At 37.5% G+C, this 6,155-nt stretch overlaps 1 non-coding gene across 1 annotated transcript; it reads left to right on the plus strand.

Moving 5' to 3' along the window:
* The first annotated feature begins 777 nt into the window (after positions 1 to 777).
* Positions 778 to 850, plus strand: trnaf-gaa (transfer RNA phenylalanine (anticodon GAA)). The gene has a single exon. It is a non-coding gene; the product is annotated as a tRNA-Phe (tRNA).
* The last annotated feature ends 5,305 nt before the right edge of the window (positions 851 to 6,155 follow it).

The raw sequence follows: 6,155 nt of genomic DNA on the forward strand, positions 1-6,155 counted from the left end.
ATGTAAGAAATATTGAACAATGTTAGCAACTATTTGAGGTTTTTTTTTCCCCTAAAATGATGAAGTGGTGACCTGGTTATGTTTTACAGCCTAAGGTCAATTTGGAAGATTATCAAATAACAGGTTAATAAGATAATAAATAAATAAATGGTGGAAATAAGGCCAAGCTTTTTCTTTCACAGGTTGTTGCACAATATTTATTATAGAAACAAAAACAGTAAATACATACAGATATATGTAAGCTTTACAATCAGAAGTATATGTGTAAAGATAGAAATACATAAGGTGTATATACTACTATTCAAATGTTTGTCCAAAAAGTCCAAACCCATATAAAATAGTTACGTTTCGAGTTAGATATTAACCTGAATGCATCTTGGTTTCTGATACCCATGGCTACTTTCACCAGCATTGAGCTGTGATTTGTGTATCCAGTGGGCCTCAGTCTGCATGCATGTGACCCACCCCACCGTTTCCATGACCACAATGGCAAACAAACGACCCTATCATTACACCCAAACAATCTGACATGGTGAGTGTTCCCAAATAATCTAGAACACACAATAAACTGAACAGGAACAACGAAGAACTAAATTTAGCAGACTGGTGTCACCGTTACCTCCTGTGAAGAAGCATTACAGACCTCAGACAGTTTTTCTTCAGCGAAAACAGCATGATGTGTGTGGCAGTGCCGGCAGTCCTTCTACTTGGTCTCTTACCTACTGTTCGCGTTGCATTGAGTGGGTCACTCAGTCAGTTACAGACTACTACTCTGTGGCCGAAATAGTTCAGTTGGGAGAGTGTTAGACTGAAGATCTAAAGGTCCCTGGTTTGATCCCGGGTTTTGGCAGAGGAGAGCAGAGGGTGCTTTTTGGATACCATTCTGATGCTCGCGGGTCATCTGCTTTTCTCAGCACCTCCATCTGAGTCATTACTACACTGCAAACAGAAGGGCAGACGCCCCTGCTCCTCTTTTAACCGTGCAAATGTGATGAATCTGACATGGTGAGTGTTCCCAATGAATCTAGAACATACAATAAACTGAACAGGAACAACGTAGAACTAAATTTAACAGCCTGGTGTCACCATTACCTCCTGTGAAGAAGCATTACAGACCTCAGACAGTTTTTCTTCAGCGAAAACAGCATGATGTGTGTGGCAGTGCCGGCAGTCCTTCTACTTGAATCTGACAAAGTTAACCACATACACACGCAGTCATCCCAACCCCCCAGTCAAAGCACTGTCTGAATCTGAATGGTCAACCTGTGAATCATCTGCATGACTATAGTGCAGCCCATCTATTTACACAGACCCCAAAATATCAATCTTTGTTCAAAATAACCCCAAATGACCACATAAGCAACAACACCCCAGCTCATTTAGTTGATGAGTGGACTAACCGTTAGCAGGCAACATAAACGCTCCTGGTTAGCACTTCAAAGCACACTTGGAGCAGATACAGTGATTTCATTCCATTAAAGGTGAAAGTGTTTTAGCAGCTCTGTAGGACCATGTTAATCGAACAAAGGCCCAGTTGTTATGCTATCTTGCCCTCTTTGTATATGTCTGAAAAGCACGGTTTCCCTCTGTTTTTCTCCTCCTCCTGACTGACTGAAAAGGAGACTCCACTTTCACATTCAATGTGCTAGACCGCCCTGATAGATTGGTTTGGCTGGGCCACTTGTTAAGACACTGAAAGACACTGTTATGCAGATCGGAACAGGTTACTGGGAGGACAGAGTCAGCGGCTCTCAATGCAGCGACAACTGACTTTAGGGACATTTTATATACTGCAAAAATAATTTTAATCAGTATTTTGTCTTGGTTTTCATATTTGCATATACTTAAAACAAGGTATTTTACTTTAGAAGCAAAATTGTATATAATATTAAGATTTTCATAGCATATTAAGGTTTTCAGAGAATACATTTTGATTTAGGTTTTTTCTGGGGCAGGGTTTTTATGTTTCAAGCATAAATATAACTTTTTGTTTATTCTGAGGTTCATGCTTAATCAAGAAAAAACTAGTTGATCAGTTTTGCTGGCTCTCTAACAATTATTTTAAACGGAAAAATTTACACACATATTAAACCTTGTCAACACTAAAGGACTGTACATACATATTTCATGATGAACAGACTCAAAGTTCAGCTTGTAAGTGCTTCATATTTTAGACAATTTAATTAACAAATCTTTTAAATGAACACCAATTAAACTGAAAAAAAAAATCTTTATTTTGTTTGTTTTTGCACCATTTGCAAAAACAAACAGATGTAAACAATGACAATGAAAACAGGCCTTTGATCATTATGAATGAGTATCTATCTGCAACCTAGAGCTACATACCAACCTGAATAAGTGGGTCATATAAGCTGGCTGATCAGATAGCATATACTCAAAGCACTGATAGTAATAGGGGCAGTAATGAGGCTCATTAACACAAAGAAATCAATCAAGCCAACGGCTCTCATAAATTATTCAACTCATCGTGTTACACATGCTACCATCTTGGTTCCTTCCTTCTGCATAACATGCCCAATACAACCTGATGGACTTAATTTGAGTTAACTAGTACAAGTTTCACATAGACAGACTTCTGACTATAGGAATAATGTCTGGTCCACAATGCAGTTTATTCTAGCCAAAAACTATGCCATGAAAGAGACCAACCACAGGTAATTTTGATTTCCATGTCATTTAGGAGTGAGTTAATCTTAATTTGATTTGATCACAATAACTGACATGGATAATTAACCTGCTACTAAAATCCCTCAAGAAAAACGGAGCATTCGAAGATCTAATGCTACTAACCTGGTAAACTCTAGATCCAGTCTAGTTCTTCCTCAAAAGTGCTCATTGTTTAAAAAAAAAACTAAAGTAAAAGCATTTTAAACCTGTAATATGGTCACCAGAATAAACCAGCAGCAAACTGCAAAATCTGTCCAGTGGTTAAACTACTCGTTTTCTTGAGTATAAGAGTTACTAATACAAAAATCATTGAATAGACAATACTGTTCATACCCCAGGACACCCCTTTTTGGTTTTATACAATGGTGGAGAAGCAGGGAAAATAGACTCCAGCTTCAGCAGATATTCCAACCATCTCATTAATATTTAGAGATTTATGAATATTTAAGGACATTTTAGGCATTGCAAATGTTAAAAGTGTTGGAATGTGAGTTGATGCATGGCCTTTTCATTTTCATCAATTCATAAGACCCCTGCTCTACCCCACTGCTTTTAGGCAAAGTCCCTATATGGCACGTCAATTCATTTTGACTTTTTTAGGTAGGCATAAAAGTAGAAGTCCTATCTAGTTGAACATGAAAAGACCAAAATATTTTCATTCCTACTGCCAACATCCATTTCATATCTTACGACAGTGTTGTCAAAAGACCCAGTACTTCAGTACCAAGTCGGTACTAAAAAAATGAAAATGTTACGGTACCAGGTTTTTTTAAGTACCGGTGGTACCAAGTACCCGGTCAACCCGGTTCTTGATGCGCTATCCAAAAGGTGCGCAGATGCGCTCTCTTCATAAAAGAACTGAGATGTGGCGACATCAAAACGAGGAAGCACATCAAACTGGAGCATCAGTGAATGTTTGAACCTTTTTTAATAGTTGTGTTTGAGTCCCTCAATTGTCCTCAGTGTGAAAAGATGGATCTCAAAATCGTACAGTCACTGCTGGAAATGGTTAAAATATGCAAAAGATGCTGGAAAACTGAAGAATCTGCAGGACATGGAGTATTTTTCTGAAGAACAGTGCTCAGTTTAACTGTTCAGAACAAACAAGGGACTCATGAACAACCATCACAAAACAAAAAAACAGTCGTGGATCATCCAGGTAACCACACACAGTATTTATGTCAAATACCTTACTCAGGACAGTACTAAATAAAAAATAACATGCATTTTGTATGATCTCTCTTATTTTGTTAAAATTATTCACATTTTCACAGATTCTGCAAGGGGTTCCCAAACTTTCGCATGCCACTGTATATATGGACTCCCAAGAATCCAGTTTGAAAATCCCTGAATGATCCAACCTTCTGACTAGACAGTGTGCATGACATGAATACATACTTACAAATTTTGAAAGCATGGACACCTTGCTCTGTCTATGGTCAGATCATGGTCACAATTTACTTAAAGGGGTCATATGATGCTATTTCAATTTTTCCTTTCTCTTTGGAGTGTTACAAGCTCTTGGTGCATAAACAAGATCTGTAAAGTTGCAAAGACTAAAGTCTCAAATCCAAAGAGATATTCTTTATAAAAGTTAAGAGTCAGCCACGCCTACCTAAAACGGCTCGTTCTAACACGCCCCACATGTCTACCTCACTATGTGGGAAGATTTGCATAACACCGCCCAAATGTGCACGCACAATCACAGCACACCTTGCTTTTCAGACCGATGAGCTTTGTAAAAATCGACGCGTTTCAGAAAGGCGGAGCATAGAGGAGAAACAATAATGTACAGTATGTGGAAAACAATGTGTTTTTTTAACCTTAAACCGCATAAACACATTTCATTACACCAAATACACTTTTTAGTTTAGCAACATCATATGACCCCTTTAAACTCTCTCTCTATCTCTCTCTCTTTCACACACACACACACACACACATAACCACATAGCCATCAAGATAGCAATCTGCATTCAAATATGCCCTTTCACATCAAATATGCCCTGTCTTCATAAAAAATCTTTAGGAGCTACTGTTGTGTAAGAGACCCCATACTGTTCCACAGGTCTCCCACCACTCACACACAAAGACGGACACAAAGTACTATGTTACAAACGTCCGCTTAAATTTGTCTGGAAGACCATTTCATTTTATTGTAGCACTGCAAAAGACAGGCAATTAAGGCCACATTCCAGAGCTGACTGTTGCCCCGTAATAGTTTACAGCAATGGAGAGCAGGCAGATGAGGAGTTCTTCTTACCCTCCATCTCAGCAACTCCTCTCTCTGTTGATACTCCTAAAAACTCCAAAGGCTTCTTCATGAAGCAAACATGAAAAAAAAAGTTCTTTGAGTTGAACTGATTCTTTGGATCTTGGCTAGATACACTACCAAAAGTGATTTTGAAAGTAGTGTCTTGATGATCACCAACACTGAATTTATTTAATCAAAATACAGAAAAACAGTAGTACTGTAAAATATTATTAAACTTATATTATTATTGGACCCCTTTGACTTTCATTGTAAAGAAAAAAAACAATACATTTTTCAAACATCTTCTTTTGGGTTCCACAAAACAACTAAAGTCATACAGCTTTGTAACAACATGAAGGTGAGTAAATGCGTCTAGGATTTTCATTTTTGGGTGAACTATCCCTTTAAGTCAGTGGTTCTCAACCTTTTTTGGGCCAGCGTCCCCTACCCATTATTCAGGTACCTCACCGCCCCCCATCAAATAAAAAGTAGCCTAATTGTCTTCACAGACTATTGAAGTTGATTATTAATTTGTTTATAATGAGGACTGGTATTATATTTACAGTATAGCATTAAAATGTATGGGGTCATTACTTTTTTTTTTTTTTAAATAAATTACTTTAATTCAAGGATCCATTAAATTGATGAAAAAAAATGAAATGACAGTGAAATACATTTTTAAAATAGATTATTTGAAAATAAGTGCAATAACATTTATTTACAGAGTTTTTAAGCATGTTGGTGATTTTCATTGCTAAATATTTGGTGACGTTGTTGCCCCAAATGTAAAAAGACTTGATAAAAATTCCCGTTTAGAATATATCCACAAGGGCATTTTTACAGAAGAGATTTTAGTTTGTTCTTCCGTTCCTGGCAGAGTGAGTGGAGTGGCGTGATTTTTGACTGGAGCGAGGAGTGAATTTTTCGAAAGTCAGAGCGGCATAGTTTTCAGTCACTCCGAGAGCGCTCCACTACCGCTCCATCACGAGCACAATTAATGACAACAGCCCATAATATAACTGCATTTTATCAAGAATTCACGCATTAAACATCATTAGCTAGTTTGACAGATATGTGGATCACTCAAATCAGAAAGAAGGTGAGGGTTATAATGACAGCGATGGATAAGTGCAAGAGGTTACATCTCAAGCATGTTTGTTTGTATCATGTGGACAATCAAAACTGACTGGGTGAATTCACATTTTAAACAGTT

This window comes from Sinocyclocheilus rhinocerous, unplaced genomic scaffold, assembly GCF_001515625.1.
Source record: "Sinocyclocheilus rhinocerous isolate Xijiao unplaced genomic scaffold, SAMN03320098_v1.1 scaffold14, whole genome shotgun sequence".
Lineage (NCBI taxonomy): Eukaryota > Metazoa > Chordata > Actinopteri > Cypriniformes > Cyprinidae > Sinocyclocheilus > Sinocyclocheilus rhinocerous.